General features: G+C 41.4%; 1 long non-coding RNA gene across 2 annotated transcripts in view; it reads right to left on the reverse strand.

Annotated features, from left to right (window-relative positions):
• Nucleotides 1-1,748: 1,748 nt before the first annotated feature.
• LOC103280304 (uncharacterized) overlaps nt 1,749-24,091 on the reverse strand; it is a 29,981-nt gene continuing 7,638 nt past the window's right edge. For both annotated transcript variants that reach the window (XR_010000914.1, XR_010000913.1), the window contains exons 3-4: nt 22,701-22,879; nt 1,749-7,282 (exon numbers count right to left, since the gene is read on the reverse strand). This is a non-coding gene — a long non-coding RNA (uncharacterized LOC103280304). The remainder of the gene's footprint in view (nt 7,283-22,700; nt 22,880-24,091) is intronic.

The raw sequence follows: 24,091 nt of genomic DNA on the forward strand, positions 1-24,091 counted from the left end.
AGGGGGGGGGGGGGGAGATGTGGCAATGGGAGGAGGTGGGAAAAGGAGGGGGGAAGAATGCATAAGTAATGGGCTTCTTTGTCTGGTACTTTTACGAACCATAAAGTAAAACTCTTCCTTAAAGAGGCAGTGCAGTTCACCCATGCTCTTTAAATTAAAGCCAAGTACAAAGAGTAAGTGTGAGTTTCCCTTTGGAGAGCAGTACTTTACTTAAGGAATGTACCATATGATTTGGGGAAAAGTGAAACAAATTCAGCAGAACTAGTCCTACCATTGGGCAATGGCCAACCTTGGCAGATGCGGGCCATTCTTCACGGTCTTCCCTCATGTTTTGGGACATATACACGTGTGCCACACAACCTGCCCATAGACATCTAAACTCACCTGCTGTTTCACTTGGTGTTCATTGATGTTCTTCCATCCAAGTACTACCTAGGACAATGATGGGCAACCTTTTGCGCTTGGTGTGTCAAAATTCACCAAAAAATCTAGCATGACTTGAGTGGTGTGTCACCTCGAGAAAAACACCATTATTTCGCAATATTTATAGTTTAAATAACAAAAATATATAATTGTAATATATAACTGTATTCAATAAATCAAAAACTATTTACTACCATTATTTCCATGTACAACAATCTATGGTACCTCTTGCAGTTTCCATGCTGATTTCTCTCTATTCTAGTTTCAATGTAGTCATGAGCAATGAATAATATAATAATAATAATATAATAGTAATAATATGGTAATATACTACAATAATATAATAATAATAGAAATTATATTATACTAGCTGTGCCCGGCCACGCGTTGCTGTGGCATTGTCTGGTGGTGTTGGTAAGAAATTGTGGTATTGAATGTCTGTTGTATGGTTGTCTTTATGCTTAGTATGCACACTGAAGTGGATTATATGGCAGCGCGGAGTCAAGATAATCCAGTTCAAAGCAGATAATATAAGATTATAAATGGGTTATATAGCTGTGTGGAAGGGCCTTGAGTCTACACTGGCATATAATCCAGTTAAAATATGATAATCTGTGGAAGAGGTCTAAGTGAGGCCTAACTGTGCCTGTCCCCTGGGCTGAGTAGGTTGCTAGGAGACCAAGTGGGCGGAGCTTAGCCTTCAACTGGCAGCAATTGGATAAAAACTATTATTCCTCTCCCTGTAATTAGGACTTTATTTTTCTTTTCTTTTTGTTGTATCAACCTAGAGCCGTGAATGATGGGTTGTGTTGTCAAATTTCGAGGTTGGGGGGCCTGTAGTTTTGTTGTTTTGTCCGCTACCCTGATGCCATCACTCTTTTATATATATATATATATATATATATATATATATATATATATATATATAAATGTAATGTGCATAATTCCCATGGAGTAATTCCCATCTGACAGCACCAGATGCATTTGACCTTCATTTAGGACCTTTTAGGGCAGTGGTTCTCAACCTGGCATCCCCAGATTTTTTGGCCTTCAGCTCCCAGAAATCCCAAGAGCTGGTAAACTGGCTGGGATTTCTGGGAGTTGTAGGCCAAAAACATCTGGGGACGCCAGGTTGAGAATCACTGTTCTAGGGATATAGATATATATATATATATATAAGTTTTACCTTATAAGATAGAGTAAATTAACATCGAAAGAGTGAGAACATTTGATTGTATAGAAAGTAGGAAAACTGAGATTAAAAAAGGATCAAAAAGGGAGAGAGAGAAAGAGAGAAAAAAAAACCCAAAAACCAAAAACAAAGCTAAAGTGTCCATATTTATATAAAAAAGGGAAAAAATAAATCTGAACAAATGGCGATATAAAAATGCAAAAGTACTTGGCAAAAGAAACACAGCAAAAAGCAAAAAGCATTAGCACTGGCATTAAACACTTTGAATAAAATCGCTAGGTTAGAAGCAGCTGACACTGATAATGCTCTAACAAAGAACTGCCAAAAACTGTTAAAGTTAAACTAAACAATCATTGTTGTTCCAGTACGACAGTTGGAAAATAAAATAATAATAACAATAATAGTAGTCGTAGTAATACTAATAGTCAGGATTTCCAAGCAGTATGTCATCACTTGGTTAACAGAAGATATAGAAGAATAATATAACGTGCCTTTATGATAAGTCTATATTTCATTAAGGCTAGTAATAAACCATGTTTTTACTCCTAGAATAGTATATTTTTGCTTTTTAGTACATTAAGAATACTTTTAAAATATTTTTTAAAGGAAACTTTAAATGCCCCATATTGCCCTGAATCAAGCTCAGTTAATACCATTGTAGAAATCATTTATTAGAAATGAGCTGCCTACCTAATACTATTCCGAGTACGTAATGAAAAGAATGGTATAGAATGCAATGGAATGGAGAAGAATATAATACAATAAGGGGAGGGAGAGATGTTTGGCAAAGCGTCATGGCCATGCAGTTGATTCTGGATATGAAGTTATCAGCTGCTTCTACTGGAAAAATTCAGGAGTTGAGCAGAAGGGAGAAGAAAGTCTTCCCAGTTCTTTCTTTCTAAGCAAACTCCACTTTCTCCCTGCTGCTTCCCTCTCCACATGGTGAAAGGCTATTAATTTAATGAGGAATGGCAGCCTTTTTGGCTTTGCTTTGCTTCCTTCGACTGAAAATGAAACTGACTTTGGGGGAGGGGCTTCAGAGTTTGACAAAATGCAAATGAAAAATTGATGGATACATTTCTATTCTTAAGTTTTTGGCATGGGCCATACCCATGTGTATCTCTTAAGTATGGATTTAACCAATTTGATAACGACTTATGAGAACTAATGAAAAAAAATGCACATCTCTATTATCTCTATTGCCTACAAAAGGCTGGCATTAGGATACAGGGGTTTTCTGTTGAGCGCCTAGGGGACTACATGGCACAAGTGAAACTTCAGCAAAGAGATCTTCTTTCCTCAGACCACCTTTGAGCCTCTCCTGAACTGTTAAGGTCTCCTCCTCATTACATACAGAAGACAAAAGTAGAAGAGCTCGCCTGGGCATTTGTAATGCAAATGAGATTTTGAACAGGGCTGGTTTCCTATTTGCATGGCAAACCTTGCCAGTGAAGAAGCATCATGTGCAAAGACACCCGGCCAGTCGCCGCATTTTGTATAAACTTGTTCATCATTGTCATTTTTGCCTGACAGTCACAGCATTTAAAATATGTGGGGGGGGGGGGGGTGACACAATCCTTTCATGCAGTGCAGGCATAGATCACACAGAGGATGTTCTCATAAACAAAGCACTGCAGGCTGAGATCTTATCGCTCGCCTCTTCCTTCTTCTCGGCTCCCTTCAATGACAAACATGCATCTCTGCTCAACTTTACTCCAGTTTCTGCTCAGGGGGCAGGAAGGAGGGGAATTGTCTTGCTTTAGGAACCGCAAACTATGCTGCAAATCTGGACCGGCAGGTTGTGTGATGGCAAAGTGGGGACAGGAGCACCACATCATTGCCACAATGTTTTTCTTGAAGGTATGAATCAAAAGGTGAAGTCAAACAACCTCTTTGTGGGGATATAAAAGGTAAAGGTAAAGGTTTCCCCTGACGTTAAGTCTAGTCGTGACCGACTCTGGGGGTTGGTGCTCATCTCCATTTCTAAGCCGAAGAGCCGGCGTAGTCCATAGACACCTCCAAGGTCATGTGGCCGGCATGACTGCATGGAGTGCCATTACCTTCCCGCCAGAGCAGTACCTATTGATCTACTCACATTGGCATGTTTTCAAACTGTTAGGTTGGCAGGAGTTGGGGCTAACAGCAGGCGCTCATTCCACTCCCGGGATTTGAACCTGGGACCTTTCGGTCTGAAAGTTCAGCAGCTCAGCGCTTTAACGCACTGTGCCACCAGGGGCCCCTTTGTGGGGATATAGGATCATAAAAATCTGTCTTATCCTATGTCAGATCATTAGTTTATCTAAATTAAGGATGGGGGGAGTGTTTTAAGACACAGGCCAGTTCACAGTCCTTCAGACTATTGGGGGGGGGGGCAGACTATAGTTTGGGGGAAAATGAACAAATTGCTAAGCATTCTGTACATATTTTATTTGTAGTACAAGAAGTATGAAAGAACAATACAATATTTAAAATGAAGAACAATATAAACCAACATTAGTACAGTAGAACCTCTGTAATTCGAGTTAAATAGGCGGACCTCATCTCGGTTTACTGGATAACTCGAATTACCAGGCCCAGGCGCCCACCGAAGGGAAAAGTTTCCTCCCCCTTTGGCGGGCGCTTGGACCCAGGGTAGCGGGAAGCGGCAGGCTTCTTGCTTCCCTGGGTCCAAGCGCCTGCCGAAGGAAGAGGAAAATTCTCCATTTGGTAGGCATTTAGGCCCACTCACTGGCTGGCTAAGTGCCCCGTGTGTGTTGCTAGGTAGATAGCAAGCTACCTAGCAACACACATGCGGCGCTTGCCCCTTGGGAGGTGCCCCGTGCGTGTTGCTAGCTAGCTTGCTATCTACCTAGCAATACGCACGGGGCACCTAGCCAGCCAGCGAGTGGGTGAGCGAGGAGGAACTTTGGGGCCCTCCTCCTTCACCCGCCCACCCGTGCCTCGGCTCCTTCGCCATGCTGGGGCCAGCAGAACCGGTGCCCGGCCTGGTGGAGAAGCGAGAGAGAGAGCCCACCCTCCGTCCCTCGCTCACTCACTGACCCGGCTGGGTTCCGGCAGCACCGGGATCTGGTGGGGGGGGGAATTTGGCTCGGTCTACACAGACGCTTGGACGAGCGGGACTCGATTTAGCGGGCTTTTACTGTATTTCAAAGGGAAGTGTGGCCCTGCTTTTGCATGATGAGAGAGTCAAGTTCATTAGGAGTGTTGTTGTTTTGTGCCTTCAAGTCCATTCAAACTTGGGGTTACCCTAAGTCTAAAGTTTCGGACCAGGGGTGGGCCAATGACCTTGGAGGGCCACATCTGGCCCCTGGGCTTTACCGTGTTTCCCCGAAAATAAGACAGTGTCTTATATTAATTTTTGCTCCCAAAGATGTGCTAGGACTTATTTTCTTGTTGAACAAAAAATGAACATTTATTATATACTGTACAGTAGTTTTCATCACAAATCAATATAACCAAACCAGACAAACTGTGACTCCTGTCAAGAATTTCTTGTTATTACCATTATTTCCATGTACAACTCATATGTACATTTACCAATCCTGCATGCTCTGGTCTTTTGTTTGGCGGGCGCTGGGCATGCTTCCAAACAAAAACTTTGCTAGGTCTTACTTTCGGGGGAGGCCTTATATTTAGCAATTCAGCAAAACCTCTGCTAGGTCTTATTTTTTGGAGATGTCTTATTTTCAGGGAAACAGGATAATTTGGAGACCCCTGGCATAGACAGTCCAATGCCGTTGGACTACAAAGGCTCACCAGTTTCATAAGCATGGTCAATGGCCAGTGTGATGAGAACTGGAGATTGAATTGAAATAGCTTGTGCACCGCAGGATTGTTTCACACAAAGAAACAAACCAGGTATGGCATTAAAATGGCTGATGAGATAAATATGGATGCTTCACCATAACATTACACATTATTGGACATTATTTTCCATGCAAGACATGCTATTTGAAATACTGACATGCTCTTTCCAATGCAGAAAATGCTGCTTCCTGTGCAAAATAACCACATGTGAATTTTCTGCAAAAAAGTCCCGAATTGTGAATTACATTCTAAAACAGAGTGGCTTTCAAGAGGTGCATCGACACAGTAAAATGATTGTGGTTTGATGCCACTTTAAGTGCCATGGCTCAATGTTATGGAATCGTGACAGTTGCAGTTTTAGAAGGTCTTTTCTTTAGCCTTCTCTCTGATGCCTCACTAAACTACCAACCCCAGGATCCCATAGCATTGAGTCATGGTACTTAAAGTGGTGCCAAACTGCATTAATTCTACAATGTAGATGCACACAAAGACTTCCTTATGGCAGGAAGAAAATTGCTCAGATGACTCATCACTATCTCCCATAAGAAACTTAGTGAAGAATTAGATCTCTTTTCCTTCCCCCAAGGAAAGTATGTAATGCTGAGGAAAGGAACAGATTCTTACTTTGTGGATTTGGCAATCTATTCAATTCCAATTGTTTCTCCAGCGATATCATAATTTTAAAAGCAGCTGTTAACAGCGGCTTCCCTCTACCCCCCCCCCATGCCGCCGCCTTACTAATGGTAGTAGTAACAGTGCTTTGCCAAAAGTTAATTCCTTACAATAAAATTAATCCCAGAGGTGTAAATATCTTCAAGATCTGCCAGGTCTTTTAAGATGTGCCAATGGCAAGATCACACAATTACAGTCGTTCCCCATAAGTGCCGGAGCCTTACAACATTAATAGATCATTTTAATGGGGACAATTTTTAAAATTTGTATTTAATTTACATGATTATGATGCCGAGTGGGCTGTAGACAGCTGAGTCAGGGAGAGATATATTGCAGCTGGATAGTTGCATACTGTCTCAAATAATCTGAGCTCAGAGCCTTAAATTGAGCACACACACCCATGTCATCTTGGTGACATGAACTTTGAAAGCAGCAATTGTTTACTGTGCCAGATATTTTATCATTATGAATGACAAGGGAAAGAGAATCTGAATGTTTCAGACGTAACACTCTGCCAAAAAGTAGCAGAATGTGTGCCATGACAGTATTAACCTCAAGTTCATCATAGGGCAATGGTGGGGAAGTCTTAAGCCACCATATAATCCCTAGTAATAATGCTGTCTACATTGACAGGAAGTTGGAAGGCCCAGATGTCTGAAGAATCAGTTTTCCGAAATCTACTGTTGTTGTGTCTATTTTTTTCAATTATAAATTATATGTTCCCATTATGGGAAATGCTCAAAACAGATTACAATCAGCATTTTAATTTATAGTTATTTTTAAATGACCAAGATCCTAGATTAGCTACATAATGAAATAGTGGCTCCTGGTCCCCATTCTGCTTTATGTGGCAGCAGCTCCTGCAAGTGATAGAGGTCTGTTCTCCTGTCAATTGGGATGTTTCTATCTACTACCTTTAGTTATTTCCAGTGTGACAATCATAAGTGGGATTCATGTTGGAGTTTTTTCTTGCACCAGTGATATATCAATCTACACTGACCTGATTGATAGGAGAACAAACCACTTGTCACTTGCAGCAGCTGCTGCTCCTTATTGCAGGATTGGAAGACTTTGGTGACGGTGGCAAATTTCCTGCTTGACTTACTATGTGAGGCAATTGAAATTTGGGCAGGCGTGTGCAGCTTCCATTTTCAGTCCCATCATGGCTCTTCTTCCACGAGGCATGGCCTGCATTCAGGGAGAGAAGAGCGAAAAGAGGCAGCTAATTACATTCAGATTCAGAGGTTGATTTGATTGGCTGCTGGGAGTGGACCTGAAGGAAATCCTTGTCCCTCAGGTCGATTGACCTAGCATTAATAGGGGGCTTCCTGGTCCTTGTTTCTCAGTTGCCTTGCAGGAAGCGTCCCACCCTTCTTTGCTCAGTGTTGTTCCCTTGCAGTGTTCTTTTTATTGTCACAACTTCAGGGGTGGTTGTCATGGGTCCTGGATCTGGAATCCCTTCTGTCTTGGGGCACAAATAACAAGAGGGGGTTGTTATCAGCTGTCTAGTCCAGCTGGTCATGGATGGACGCCTCAGCAACATCCCCTTCCTGCCCTCATGGGAACCGGGGTAGAGGCAATGGTAACATGGGCAGCAGCCTCTACCAGTATCCAGGTCTACAACTTAGGCCTGGAGCAGCAAGATCATTGATCAGCAGGCAGCCAGGTCAATGCTGAGATTCAGGACCCAAGTGCAGTTGCCAATCCAGTCATCATCCATAACTAATACAAGCTGTGGCCTTGTTAGCCCAAAGAACGGTTGTCTTGTGTTGCACTTCCCCTGCACATGCAATAGTGCCACAGTGATGAATACGTAAGGACGATGAATATGAATCAGTTACAGATGGATAACTTTAGGTTATGCATATGTAAATGTCACTGTGAATTCCAGCCATCTTTTCTCAATCTGTTGGGAGATGAAATAGAGCATATGTATTATGCATAAAACCCAGAAGAATCATAGCTATTAACAGAATTCTCAAGTAAATCAGATTGATATTAAGTCTGATACCTGAGTGGCTGTTAAGTGACCTGACTATGGCCTAAATGAATCAATTTTAGATGGGGTTTTAATCTATTGTTGTTTAACTATGTTTGTACTAGTTGTCAATTACATTGATGTTGGAATATATATATATATATATATATATATATATATATATATATATATATATAAAATTTTATTAGATATGATTAGGATTGAGTCCTGACTTGAGAGAAAAGTGACATAGAAAATAATAATAATAATAATAATAATAATAATAATAATAATAATAATATAACAACTCAGCAGCTATCAGGACCTCAAGATTGAACTTCAAAGACTCTGGCAGAAACCAGTGCAGGTGGTCCCGGTGGTGATGGGCACACTGGGTGCCATGCCAAAAGATCTCAGCCGGCATTTGGAAACAATAGACATTGACAAAATTACGATCTGCCAACTGCAAAAGGCCACCCTACTGGGATCTGCACGCATCATCCGAAAATACATCACACAGTCCTAGACACTTGGGAAGTGTTGTGATTTTGTGATATGAAATCCAGCATATCTATCTTGTTTGCTGTGTCATAATTCATATTCTGAGCCAAGAATAGCATCACTGTATTTGGAGACATGGACAATCTTCTCAAATGCCAATGTCCATAGTCCTTGAGATATTTTCTGAATACAGCATTGTTTTGCCAAGTATTTGTAGGGGATCCGATAACTACCTGCAAGTGACATTCACTGATATTTGATTTCAGTATTTGATATTAGACCGCTGGTATTTAATAGCTGAGATGCAGGAGAACCATGAAAGCTGACATTATCAGGTAGCAAAATGGATAAGAACTATAAATCAGAACATCCTTTACCCAACTCTTGCTTCCCAAATACATACAGCTGAATATTTTTTCAGTTCGCAGCTCTGCACCTGCAGTGTGGGTCTACTCAGGGATCACAGGCTTATTTAACACAAATATCCTATCAGAAGAATGAAGTGATGGAAGCATCAGATAGGGCATAAAATGGCTGGAGGAACAAATACGTTTGCTCCATCAGAGATAAATTCCTTCCCTTGCCAGAGCTATGGGAGGGCTTTGGATCCAAAGAACCCAAAGTCACTCCATCTCTCCTGATCGACCCTTTACATGCTCTCTCTCTTCACTCATAAAAGATGATACTCATTAAAGTAGTTACCACAATGAGGAGAACTTAAAAGGTAGACCACCTCCTCTACCTATGGACAACCTTCTCTAACTAGTTCTTCAATGTCCTGTTTCTCCCACCTATTTCTAAAATATGGTGAAATTTAATTAAGGTTGTTTTTTTTACAGAAAACCAAGTATCTGTCTGTCTTACAGGTAGGTGAAATATGAAGCCAGAGACCAGCAATGACATATAAAATATCAGTATTTAATTGGCCAGAAGCAATACCCCTGCCAGATAGCAGCTCCAAGGTGAAACAGTCATTGTTCAGGAGTGGGGGCTTCTTAAAATAAATCAAGAAATGACAGCACTGAGATATGTACTAATTGCTCATACTGAAAAATTCTTTCCTAATTAATTCTACATATATCTAAACTGGAACACGGATGTCTCCCCTTGCCAAGATGTCCAAGCAGGCATTCCCATTGATAAGCATTCAGTTATCGCTACTTGAGAACATCATTCTCCAAGGTCCACTGCTATTTCCAATTAAATTCCTGTCTTGCTCCTCTTAAATTACCATTCAATGCTATCAAAATATCACTTCTGTGGCCACAATGTTGACTGATCGTTTATTTGGTTTGTTAAAATAAGAAAGAGCACCAAGAATGGAAGATAGACCATTCATCCATGCCTATATCTTGACCACAGATATTTGATTCTGGAAAAGTATGACTATATCCATTCCCTCTATCGTGGTAGTTCTCAACCTCTGGTTCCCCAGGTGTTTTGGCCTACAACTCCCAGAAATCCCAATCAGTTTACCAGCTGTTAGGATGACTGGGAGTTGAAGGCCAAAATATCTGGAGAGCCACAGGTTGAGAACCACTACTCTATCGTTACTGAAACTGCTTTGGAGAATTGGCACCTTCTTTCTCTGTCATTGCTGCCTGAATTATGTTATGTGAATCATCCCACCCAATCATGCATTCGGTCATGAAGTAAAGGAGATAAGGTCATTAATATTATGTCATCATTCAGATTTAGCTTTGGGATGCTGTAAAAGGAAAATACAAACATCTGTGGGTCAACACAAGAAGGAGAAAGATATCATTAAGTGACCATTTTTGATAAAAGCCAGTCTTGAGTAAATATTTGAGGAATGGACTAGGTAGGAACCTGGGCTCAAATTCCTACAAAACCATGGAAACCTCCTTGGACAAAGCAAACTTCATGGAAGGCAATGGCAAACCGTGTCTGGATAAATCTTGCCAAGAATATTACCGTAAGTTTGAACTGACTCCAAGGTCCATAACAACAGCAAATGCATTTTTGCAAGGAGCATTGAAACACCATTGGATATGCTCAATCCCAATAACATGAGACACTAAACATTCTTGAACATGTTCTCTCAAAATTATGGATAGTGTTACAGTAGAGTCTCACTTATCCAAACCTCGCTTATCCAAGTTTCTGGATTATCCAAGCCATTTTTGTAGTCAATGTTTTCAATATATCGTGATATTTTGGTGCTAAATTCGTAAATACAGTAATTACAACATAACATTACTGCATATTGAACTGCTTTTTCTGTCAAATTTGCTGTAAAACATGATGTTTTGGTGCTTAATTTGTAAAATCATAACCTAATGTGATGTTTAATAGGCTTTTCCTTAATCCCTCCTTATTATACAAGACAAGATATTCACTTATCCAAGCTTCTGCCAGCCCATTTAGCTTGGATAAGTGAGACTCTACTGTAATTCATCTCTCTGGGCTGAGAACATTTCATGGATCAACAATGCTCAGCAATACATGGTTTTAACAAGTGGGGTGCTCTCCTTCCCCATTCCTCCCATATTTCCCTAAAAACAATTATCATCCAGTATTTTTATTTTAAAAAATAAGACCAATTGTTCAAAAGAATCATCTTTCAACAGAAGCTAATAATCCTGGTCATGCCCTGGTTGTTAATGCAAAAGATGACCTGGAAAAAAGAAAAACAAAGACTTCAAAACACTGTGGCTTGTTCATGCATTGCCATGTCCTCCATTTATTCCTTACACAAGGTGCAAATGTATGGAGCCCTCTAATCTCAGGAAAGAAAATATCACATTTCCCCTCGACACACAAGTGTTCCTTTTACTTTCCCAGATGCGTTTACTTTGCTTGCATTTTCACAGCCCAAGGAATCAAAATGTGATTTTTCTAATCTTTCTAATATAATGGAATTTGTTAGGATGAAACATGAGAACTTTGAACGCTGAATTTGTAGTGTAGCTTACCCCGGAGGAAATGACATTTCTTCTGTCTCTAGCCGCTTTCATCTCAGACACGATTGTTTGACTTCTGCCACACTTTCTCGGCTCTCCAGCCAACGGTTCTTCGGCTTTCCTCTCCATCTCCTTTCTAGTACAAGCTGCTGTTTTTCATTTCCACCCCCAAATAAAACCGCTCTGAAGAAGATTAGAAATACGAGCGCTTTTTCTTTCTCCAAATGCCGTATCTGTAAACGACTCTCTAAGGAGACACGTGTTTCAAGTTGCCAGGGCGGGAAACTCATTTGATATGTGGAAAAGTGCTCCAAGGTATGAATTCTGCCTCTGATGTTTCTCAACATTCGGTTTCTGATGTTCTTAGCTATTGAGCTCTCTGCAGACTGGGTTTCTCAAAAACAGAATAACCAGGGCTGCATTTGCACTGTAGAATTAATGTAATTTGAGGCCACTTTAATTGCTATGGCTCAGTGCCAGCAAATCCTTGGAGTTGTAGTTTGGTGAGGCGCCAACCCTCTTAAGAAGGCCAAAGACTTTGTGAAACTACAACTCCTTAGCAGCGAGCCATAGCTATTAATGTGGTCTCAAACTACATTAATTATGCAGTGTAGATGCACCCCAGGTCTATATATACTATCTGAGATGTTGAAGCCGGTGGACTCTATTGTTCTAATGTTATGCCTATGCAAATATCTGGTTGCCAGAGAGAAAGAATAAAGATGGCCAACCAATTGGTGTTGTGAAGGAGCTTCCCCACTTTGTCCATTTAAGCACCCATTCACCATTTGGCAGCCATTCTGTTATATAGCAAAATTATGCCATGATGGACAAGGCAATTTGACCACAATGGATAGAATCCTGTTAAGTGATTTATGAATATGTATGTTCTTCAATATAACCGGAGCCCCCGTTGGTGCAGTGGGTTAAACCACTGAGCTGCTGAACTTGCTGACCAAAAGGTTGGTGGTTCAAATCCAGAGAGCGAGGTCAGCTCCCACTTTTAGCCCCAGCTTCTGCCAACCTAGCAGTTTAAAAGCATGCAAGTGTGAGTAGATCAATAGGTACGGCTCTGGCGGGAAGGTAACGGCATTCAATGCTGGCCACATGACCTTGGAGGCATCTACAGACAACACTAGCTCTAGGGCTTAGAAATGGAGATGACACCAACCCCCAGTGTCGGACAAGACTATATTCAATATCAGGATAAAATCTTTACCTTTACCTTTAATGTTCTTCAGAGGAGTAAGTTGTACAATTACATTCTGTTCAAAGCAGCAGAAGTAGTGTTGTACATCCAGTGACACTGAGCTTAGGCATGGCCTGTATTTGGGTCACATTGTGCATCCTATCATCCTTTCCTTCAACTTGGGAAGCAAAATATCCTGGACTAGGCTGACCAAAGGAATACAAATCACTCAAGACAGGATGCTGGTGGCTCCAATATTCATTTGCTTCCCAACTTCAGGTAAGAGCACTTTGAATGTTCAGACTAAACACCAGAATAGATGCAACACCTCATGGACATTGGAGTCTCCTTGGGCTCCATCCTGGGGGAAGGAAGGATGTTCTTGAGACAATGCCCTTCACCTTTTTTCCTTGCCCCATGTCTGGGATGCAGGGGACGCGTGTGATCTGTGTTGTCAAAAGGCCCGGAGCGAACATGCCGTCACTCTTCCAGGCGGCCATAGACAGAGATTTATCCCTGACTTACCAAGGGTGAATGTCGACTGTGCTGTTTTAAGCTGTAATGGTGATTAAATCATAGAACATTTGCTATTGTATGTCCCTCTGATTTTTATCTCCATCCTTTTCACATTTCTATTCACTAAGCGAAGGCAGGAGGCTTAACGTTGTATTTCTGAAAGGTCCCTGGACAGATTTAGTGCTGGAAAGGAATATATATAGACAGCTGGAATGAGGTACCCTGTTTTTACTACAGCAATGCCTTGTATTTTAATACGCTGTCCTAGCCAATGGTAGAATGTCTTCCTGGCTTGTTTCTCCTAAGGTCATTGGTGTTATTTGGAGGTTTGGGGCTGCAGAGATTTGGCAGATTATTCCCCAGGATTTAGTAGATCAACAAGGAAACCACAAGGCTACATTTTGCAGCTGATTATATCTGGAGCTGCTGGCCATGCTCTTGGAACCTTTTCACAAGAAATCTGGGGTTAAGGCTACAGAATCTTCTGCTTTCCTTCAAACATGAAAGCAGTGTCCAAGCCCTCATGGGATAAACATGTGAGCGCTTTCTGCAAAAGAAAAAGAAGAAGTCTTATTTGCAGGGGAAAGGAATGAACTGATCCGCTGGATCAGAAATAGTTTCTTTGGCAATATGGTGCGCAAATGGTTTGATGTAATGACTTGGAAATGCCCCAGGAACAGGAAGAGATGTAAACCCTTACTTTGGCCAGGCTCACACTTTAGCAACATAATTTTAAAAATCCTTATTCAATGCAAAATGCCACAAAATGGCAGGCTTTATTTTAATCTTGAGTCTTGAAAAAAATGTACATATTTCAATCAGTGGGGTTTGAACTTTTCTGTAAAATGTGTGACACTGAAAACCACGATGCCCATTGTTGGGTGAGTTGCTTGTGCTTTTGTGACCATTTGTGCAACTGAACCAAGAGCCCAAAGCTGCAGTTGAATGTGTAACCAAGTGTTCAACACACACCAATGTGCAACATGTAATGCACAGCCAAATGAAACGCACAGCCATGAACAGTGCAAATCCTTATATAATGTACCTCTGTATACATTGGCAGAGCTTCACTTCCATAACTTTGGATCAAAATGAACAAAACTCTTCCATAGGAGAAGCAATAGAAGCAATGCTCAAAGGCGTGAAAAATGGGAACTGCTCCTCTAGACATCTACCTCCTAAGGCAGTGGTTTTCAACAGATGTTTTTGGCCAACAACTCCCAGAATCCCAGCCAGTTTATCAGCTGTTAGGATTTCTGGGAGTTGAAGGCCAAAAGTATCTGGGGATCTCAGGTTGAGAACCACTGTTCTAAGGCATCTGCCTCACCTCATGTCTTCAGAATATAGTATCTCCAAATAGGCAAGAAACTTTCTCTAGTGGCTCTGAGGTCTCATTATACTACATTACAATGGTTAGTGTAGACTCATATAATGCAGATCAAACTACATTGAAACCAGGGCTGGAAGAAAAGCTTGGGATATGGTTGTGGAGTGACCAAAACAACGCAAGCAAGATGTCCATGAAATGAAATGCTTTGGACTACCGTATCTTAGCAATATGGAAGATTCTTCCAGGTCCTCCATCCTACTGGATTTTCTGCAAGGTGCCTCCTTAAGAACTGAGTATGATGACCATTTGTTCTGCACAATGACTACTCCAATGAATACCATTTCTGCCTTAACTCCCCAGATGGGGTTTTCTGAAGACCTGGTGGCAAAGCATCATAAGGTCAAGTAGATAACTCATGTCCACATCCTGAAGACTCAACCCATCCTCCTCTTTATCCTTCTCTTTCATCCTCCTCCAAAATCTTCAGTACAAGTCAGTGTCTTCTGTTAGTCTGCTTGACATATAGGAAGCAGGGCTGTGCAAAAAATTGTAAGATGGTTGCACGCCATCCTTAGATTTGTACTTAGATTTGTACTTAGGATTGAATTTACTAAGACCACACAGTGCCCCCCATACAAACAAATGAAAACATCAGGTTACACAGTTTTTAAAATAACTCCATTAACTGTCATAAGTCCTAATAAGCCAGCTTATTCTTTCAGTGAAAACAAGAAAACATGCTAGCCTCAGCCTATCAGGGCTGAGGAAAAGGGAGGAGTTGCTCCTGGTGTTTCCAATAAAAGCAGTAGCAAAACTTTACAAATTCCCTAAAAATAAGCGAATTTGCAATTTTTTTCTGAAACTTAAGGAAAAGTTGCTTCTGATGTTAGAGAATTGGCTGTCTGCAAGGACGTTGCCCAGGGGATGCCCAGATGTTTTGATGTTTTACCCTGTTTGGGACTAACGCTTGGATAGCTATCACTGAGATGATCGTAAGTTTGTCTGACATTGTGCGTCAAAGAAGGAAACCGAAACTAGTGTCTCTACTGTAACCAGATGAGTCTTCTCCAAATGGATAAAGTTTCCTATAGAGTTGACTTTCCATGATGTCCTGAGGATTAGATAGATATATAATCCAAGTCACTTGTCCTCATGGTAGAGAAAAGAAGCTGATTCATCTTTCATGGGCATCCTTTATCACACACATGAGGCATCTATAGCAGTTACTGATAGTGTAAAATGCCAAAGTTGAGGGTTTTGTTTCCATCAAATCAACATTACAGACTTATAATGCATTCTTTAATTAGACGCTGCTATTAACTGGACTGCGGTGTGATTTAAATCTAGCTGTTAATCTCCGTCATTCTACGCTGCCATAGTTTTTATGACATCTAGCAAGTGACTCCTTTATGTAGTAATCTATCTGAAAACCACCTTATTTTCTTCTTGCTTTCTTTTTTTATAGAAGAATAAAAGGACATGAGATTGAAATGAAAGCCTTTTTTTGAGTCTGCCCATTAGTAATTTTCTGCTTAGTATTTGAAAAATGGCTCATTTTAATTGCTTCACAGAGGAGAAAGCTATCAAAGCTAATGCTCTTTCTTTCCAAACTTTTGTAATTATTTCTCTTGGACTCTCATTTGAAATGGCTTGAAAATATTTTCATTAAAATGGAGATTTTCCTTTCCTCTCTCTCTCACTCTCACTTTCAAATGGACTTCTATTCCCCAGTGCCCCCCTCCTCCTCAACTTCTTTTTCTTTGTTTGCTTATTCGCTCAGTACTATGTATAGACGAAGCCCAATATTCAAACACAGGAACACGCAGATATTAGCATTGCTATTATCCTCTGAAACCTCATCAGGTTTGAATTTCATATCAAAGTGCATCCTTTCCAAGGAAAATAAATGTTTATGCGGATATCTGTCTATTCCCTCGCCCCCATGATTCTAAGTATTAAATGAAACACTTAGATCTCAATGTCTCCTTTCTTGGGCTTCATGGTATAGGAATGTTGAATGTGCCCTGGGTGCTACAATCACAAGCTTATCTGATCCAGGATATTCTTTCCCACAGTTGCCAACTACCCTTGAAAAGCCCATGAACAGGAATCAGATCATTTTTTCCTTCCTTTTTCTTCCATTTTATAGGAATGCTGTCTAAGATCATAGGGTATCATCAAGACCACGCATGGACAAACTAAGGCCTGGGGGCCGGATGGGCCTTCTGGATGTTTACCTCAGGCCCTCCTCATCTTCCCTGTCCTCTTGGCATAAGGACACGGTGGTACACCATGTCCGTATGCCAAAAAGATGGGGGAGGAAGGCATGTAGCAGCGGAGAGGCCTCTGGATTGCTCTCTGTTACCGTATGGCTCACCCTCCTCCTGGCATAAGGATGATGCGAGTGACCCGGTTCTTATGCCAGGAGGATGACTCTTAGAAGGTATGTGACAGCTGAGAGCCCTCCAGAGCACACTCAGCTGCTCCTGTCTCACCCTCCTCCCAGGATAATGCCAAGAGGACAGCCTGAAGATCTGGGGAGGAGGATGGGAAGGAGAATCGGGCAGTCGTCGCATGTCCCGCCTTTCTTCCAGCATAAGAATGGGACAAGCAGCCCTGTCCTTATGCTTGGAGGACAAACTGAGGAGGACCTGGGCGCTACCCTGCCCCCTCCTGGCCTCGTTCTTTCCCAGGCCCTTCCCACCCAGCATGTATCCGGTCCCCTCTCTCCTGATCTGGCCCTCCCAGCTAGATCCACGATGCGGCCCCAAAGCAAAAAAGTTTGTCCATGTCTGATATAGACCCGTTATCATGGAGTGGCAAATGCCAGGTTGGACCTGAGATGGTTTTGATTAGAAGCTGCTACAAAGACGGAAGAGGTCCTGCATCTAGCACAGTGCTTCCCAACTTCTGGTTGTTAGATCCCAGCCAGCCATGGCACCAGGGCCTGCAGTGTTTCAGGACATGCACTTTGACACAGATGATGCTGAGGATTGTACTAACATTTCACCCTCCACAGAGGGGCTTTTACAGCTGCAGGTGCCCAAAGATTCTTCTACTCCTCCCTCACAGATAGAGCCAGATGTTGCTGAGACTCCTGAGAATGCGGTTTTTAATCATAGAGATTTTGTGACCAGAGAGAGAAGCGCAAAACAAGGAGTTCGCCGGAGCCAGAGACTGGCAAATAGATGGGATAATGGGTAATGAGAAAGTTTTGGGAGTTCGTACTCCCTAAATTGTGAACAATCCGGAATCTGTTACAAGATGTTTTGATCAGTAGATTTGTTGCAGTGTCAACGTTGCTCTTCTTTAAGAGAGGTTTTCTCCATCTCCAGCTCTTGCTTGTTTCCAAGCCAAGTTTTCCAGTTCCAGTTGGGCCGTGCTGTGCTGCGACTCTCGAGTAGACCTTGACTTTACTTCAGTTGTTTCCTTGTTCCTGTTTCAAGTTTGCCCCAGCCTTGACAACTTTGCTGCTTTGATTGCTATGAAGTTTTTCCAATGGATTGAACTCTGTTTCTGCCAGCCTTGTTTCTCTGTTTCAACTCATGGACACTTTGATTTCTTTGGAGAGCTATCGAGTTCTCATTGTGGATTATAATATCGGACCTTTTCCTTTACCCATTTGGAACTACCATTGACTTTCTAAAAAGAACTATTCTTTACTCAGACTCTATACCTAATTTCCTTTGGATATATAATTGCTTAAATAAATATATAGTGTGTTATATTGGCTCTTGTCTGGTTTTCGAGTGCTCATGCTGCCTTGGGGTGCAACACTGGTCCTCTAATTGTTTTGAACTTCAACTCCCAGAAATCTCATCTAGCTAACCAGCTGTTGGGAATTGGGATAAGTGAATTCCAGACTGCCATTTCCAAAGCTCTCTTTCATCCTATTTCTTGAAAGATTACACTGCTGGCATGGATTTTGTTTTCCTTGACCACACAATCTACCAGATGTTGCTGACCATCAGTGATTCAGATTGTGCTCAAGACTCTTGGGATCAGTGAAGTATGATCAGATAATCTTTCCTGGTCCAAGCACAGCCTCTTTTTTCTCATTGTCACTGTTATCTTATTTACATGTGTTGTCAGTCTGTTTGGAATGGCTCCTGGAGTATCTATCATCACTTTTTTATTATTGCTGTCCCTTGCCTTCTCAAGAATTAATGATGGTTGTGGTAGTAGTAATACTGAATAGAAGGAGGGAAGGGGGTAGAGGAATCAAATGTTCTATTCTAGACCAGGCCTGGGAAATCTTCGACCCTCCCTACAGGTATTTTGGACTTCAACTCCCTCAATTCCTGTGGGAGTTGAAGCCCAATACACCTGGAGAGAGGGCCAAAGTTTACCCATGTTTGGTCTAGACTGATTCAGTAATGCAATTGTGTTCGTTATTCACACAGACTACAACCAAATGCAACCTAAGATGGATATGTGGACATTAACCTGCATTATGTTTATGGAGATCAATAAATGCAGCAAAATGCAGTGGATGGTCCATCAAGCTCATGATGGGCTATTCCACCAAATTGCCAAACTGTCTGTTGCCTTGTGCAAACCTACTAGTGCCATCAGACATTCTGGGGTAATTTTCTTCAGGAAGGCTGCTGATCAAGAACTTGAAAATCTTGACCTTTTTGATACCACTTCCTAGAAATGTTCAGTCAGTATAAACCATAATTCTGCTGTTCACTCTGAGCAGATCAGGGGTTGGGTCTCCACCATGTAAGTTTGGGAATACATTATATAGCAAGTGTAGACCAAAATAGTATCTTTGGAAGAGGCCACATGGGCCATCCAGTGCAACTCCCAATATAAACTGCACTTTATAAGTCTACACTGACCATATAACACAATTAAAACTACATTATGTGGCCGTGTAAATCCAGCCTGGGAATACCAATAAAGGGAAAGAAATTGTTAACAGAAAAAGAAGGAGTGATCAGTTTTTATCAGTTAACCATCATACCCTGTCTCCCCTAAGATAAGACATCCCCAGAAAATAAGACCTAGTAGAGGTTTTGCTGAATTGCTAAATATAAGGCCTCCCCCGAAAGTAAGACCTAGCAAAGTTTTTGTTTGGAAGCATGCCCGCCAAACAGAACACCAGAGCATGCAGGATCGGTAAATGTATGTACCATAGAGTGTTGTACATGGAAATATTGGTAGTAACAAGAAATTCTTGATAGGATTCACAGTTTGTCTGGTTATGCTGGTTTCTGATGACAACTACTGTACAGTATATATAAAATATTCATTTTTTGTTCACTAATAAATGTGAATTCTTCTTCATGGAAAAATAAGACATCCCCTGAAAATAAGATCTAGCGCATCTTTGGGAGCAAAAAAATAATATAAGACACTGTCTTATTTTCGGGGAAACACGGTACATGTGCAATCCCTTGGAGAAAGGGCTCATCCTATTGGATTTTGTCCCTATTTTACCGCAATTCTGAGGTTTCCCCTTTATTAATTTAAAAAAGAAAATAAAAACTGTATGGGCAGGAACTACCCACCCGTATGTTTGCTCAGAATATGGAAGATTACTGCAGAAACAGACAATAGTACATTTCGTGTGATGGGGTGAATATATTATCCGTATTGCTTATAAACAGACCAGAATGAGATACTATGGTTAAGAAGATGATTCTACCTGCTTTCTTCCCCACATGGGATGAGGTCTTATATTTGAGGAGAAAGTATGAAAGTAAGAAATGGCAACCTTGATTCTGCACTGCAAACATAGTTCAAAATTCAAAAGTCAGGTGGTTTTATTGTTTGCTTGTTTTAAGGTATGCACTTTAGACGGTCTGTCAGGGCCCTTGGTGGCACAGTGTGTTAAAGCACTGAGCTGCTGAACTTGTGGACTGAAAGGTGCCAGGTTCAAATCCCGGGAGTGGAATGAGTGCCCGCTGTTAGCCCCAGCTCCTGCCAACCTAGCAGTTCAAAAACATGTCAATGTGAGTAGATCAATAGGTACCGCTCCGACGGAAAGGTAACGGCGCTCCATGCAGTCATGCCGGCCACATGACCTATGTCTATGGACAACGCCGGCTCTTTGGCTTAGAAATGGAGATGAGTACCAACCCCCAGAGTCGATCATGACTGGACTTAAGGTCAGGGGAAACCTTTACCTTTACCTTGGGATGAACAGTGTTATCAGCTTAACTTTTCTCCCACATTTGAATTGGAACATGCCTGAATTTGGACAGTTCTGATCCAAAAATGAAACCAATCCATTTGTCATCTATTACTATAGTCAATCTAAGAAAGGACGAAAGATCCCAGTAGCTCTTCCTCAGTTGCTTTTGTCTCTGTTTTGGCAGGTGTGAAAGCTGTCGTCACATGCCACAAGGCTCCGGCAAATGCCGTGAACTCAATCCTCCAAGACCAAATAAATGAAGAAAGAATCCCAGCCTGGTCTGGGGCGACGCACCCCCTTGAAAGCCATAACGAACACCTCACTAATTATAATTCCACGGCTAGCTGCCCTCCTTTGGCTTGCATGCTCAGCAGATATGCCTCCTCGAGGACATATCAGGGAGCTAAGTAATTCAGGGAAGGAATGTAGGGGGATGCTGTTGGGTGTTCTTTTTTTAATTATCAAGAAAACATTTTGGCCCTTAAGTACCCTACAGCAACAACGATCCCATCCCAGCAGCCATTTCTAGTGTTTCCTTTCAGAGACAGCTGTTGTAGATAAGTATCTACAATTATAGATTCTGTTTCCTTTGTGTATGTTTTTTTTTTTTAAAAAAAGCAGAGAAATAAAGGAAAGATCTCTGTTATGTTTAGTTGGCAGGTGTGTTTTTATTGCAGTAGGCATGGGCGGAATAAACCCTGTAAAGTGAGGAACAATCAACTTAACCATTGTTTGGTCTTATTTCTTCTGTTGATTGTTTTTTGTTGGGTTGAGTTTTTCCCAATTGAAGTGCTATTTCTTTGACTTTTTGGCTTATGAATGCCGCAACCCCTTAATACAGTTCCTCGTGTTGTGGTGACCCCCCCAACCATAACATTATTTTGTTGCTACAGTAGAGTCTCACTTATCCAAGCCTCTCTTATCCAAGCTTCTGGATTATCCAAGCCATTTTTGTAGTCAATGTTTTCAGTATATCGTGCTATTTTGGTGCTAAATTCGTAAATACAGTAATTACAACATAACATTACTGATATGCAAATTTGTTATATAACATGATGTTTTGGTGCTTAATTTGTAAAATCATAACCTAATTTGATGTTTAATAGGCTTTTCCTTAATCCATCCTTATTATCCAAGATATTCGCTTATCCAAGCTTCTGCCGGCCCGTTTAGCTTGGATAAGTGAGACTCTGCTGTACTTCATAACTGTCATTTTGCTACTGTTATGAATCAGAATGTAAATATCTGATATGTAGGATGTATTTTCATTCACTGGACCAAATTTGGGACAAATACTCGATACGCCCAAATTTGAATACAGGTGGGGTGGGGGTTGATTTTGTCATTTGGGAGTTGTAGTTCACCTACAATCAAAGAGCATTCTGAACTCCACCAATGATGGAATTGAATCAAACTTGGCACACAGAACTCCCATGACCAACATAAAATACTGGAAGGGTTTTGTGGGCATTGACCTTGAGTTTGGAGTTGTAGTTCACCTACATCCAGAGAGCACTGTGTGGACTCAAACAATGATGGATCTGGACCTAACTTGGCACAAATACTCAATATGCCCAAATTTGAAAACTGGTGGTTTAGGGAAACTAGACCTTGACATTTGGGAGTTGTAGTTGCTAGGATTTATAGTTCACTTACAATCAAAGAGCCCCTTGAATCCCACCAACAATAGAATTGGGCAAATTGTCCTTTTGGTGGGAGGATTTGCAGTCTGTTTCCAAAAAGGAAGGTGAAGAGATCTTCAGCCTTCTCTGCCAAAGGGGTTCCTAAGACCACCAGAAATATATGTTTTCTGATGTTCTCTGACACCCCCTCATGACCCCCCCCCAGGGGTCCCGACTCCCAGGTTGAGAAACACTCATCTAAGGCCAGTGTTATGGGCTCCCATCTCTGAAAAAGTATGTGGAAAGAATTCTACCCTACAAATGGGTGGGAAATGTTGATCTGGCATCTTCCTCAACCATATAAATTAACCACAACTGTTGCCAAGTAATCTTTGCTGAATTACCTTTGGTCGAAACTTTGATGGTTTCTGGTGGTTTCTGGAAAGCCCAGCGTGGTCACCAATAACTTGTGGAAGTTGCCCTATCTTTAGTTTAAATTACGCTGGTCAACTGAGATGATCAAAGCTCATCTGCAACGGATGGTGGCCCATCAGAAATTAGATGAAACTTCTGGGTGTGTGACCTATGTGAGAGTTTAAAAATAAAATGGGTGAGCAAGCATAGGACAGGCCACATTGTATACTGATAGCACTATCCTGTACATACTAAAAAACTTGCTACCTGATTATATTATAGATGTCTCATTTGAATAACCTCCCCTTCCCTTCATCCTTCATCACAGATGTCCATCTAGGATCTCAACCGCTGAATGTCAGAAGACAATTTTTGAAATTTCACAAGCACGGATCCAAGAACAGTAAGGTGGCTTGGTATCTCACCTTAAGACTAGACTCCCAAAATAATCTGGCAACATTGGACCACCAAGACCTTTATGGAGTTGAGTCTTCATTGGAATTATCACTCAGAAATGGACGAAATGATTAAACACTAAGAAATATTACAAATGCTATTGCCGGTGAGCCCTCCCAGGAATAATGAAGGCAATCAATCTTGTGCACAGTTATTTAGGAATATGATGCACTGAAGACATAGACAGCATTTCTAACTAAACAACGTATTTGTATTGAAGGATGTCTCAATGATAACGGGTGGGAAAAGTAATCTGTCCTCCCCTACAAATACCTGCAAATAACCAAAATTAATAACAATCCTCCTTCTGCTGTTGAGCCCCCATCTTACAAACAATTCTGAGGTCCTAACAGGCAGCAAAGGCAAGGCTGTCAGTCGCTTCAAGATACATTTCTCCCAGTGCCATTTGGGCACTCCACAAATCAGCATTGATGGGCAAAACTGCATCCCACAAGTGATAGGATATGTATGGCTATTTTCAATGGATTTTGGCTAGAATTGTTTAGTTATTTTCAGCTGATATGTGCATCCAGTAGAACCACTAGGCCACGGGGGAACACACACACACTGATTTTATGTAACCCAGTTCCAATCTCTGCCTTATAATGGAACCTAGTATTGCAATGTTGTATTTTCTTCCTCCAGAAAAAAAGCATGAAAAGTTTTCCCTGCATTTTCTTCCCATTTATGGGGAAAGGGACATAATATATTGGTGCTTTGGGAAGGTAAAGGTAAAGGTTTTCCCCTGACATTAAGTCTAGTTGTGTCCAACTCAGGCGGTTGGTGTTTATCTCCATTTCTAAGCCAAAGAACGGGATTGTCCGTAGACACCTCCATGGTGATGTGGCCGGCATGACTGCATGGAGCACCGCTACCTTCCTGTCAGAGTGGTTCTTATTGATCTACTCAGATTTGCATGTTTTCA

The sequence above is a fragment of the Anolis carolinensis genome, unplaced genomic scaffold (assembly GCF_035594765.1).
Source record: "Anolis carolinensis isolate JA03-04 unplaced genomic scaffold, rAnoCar3.1.pri scaffold_11, whole genome shotgun sequence".
NCBI lineage: Eukaryota > Metazoa > Chordata > Lepidosauria > Squamata > Dactyloidae > Anolis > Anolis carolinensis.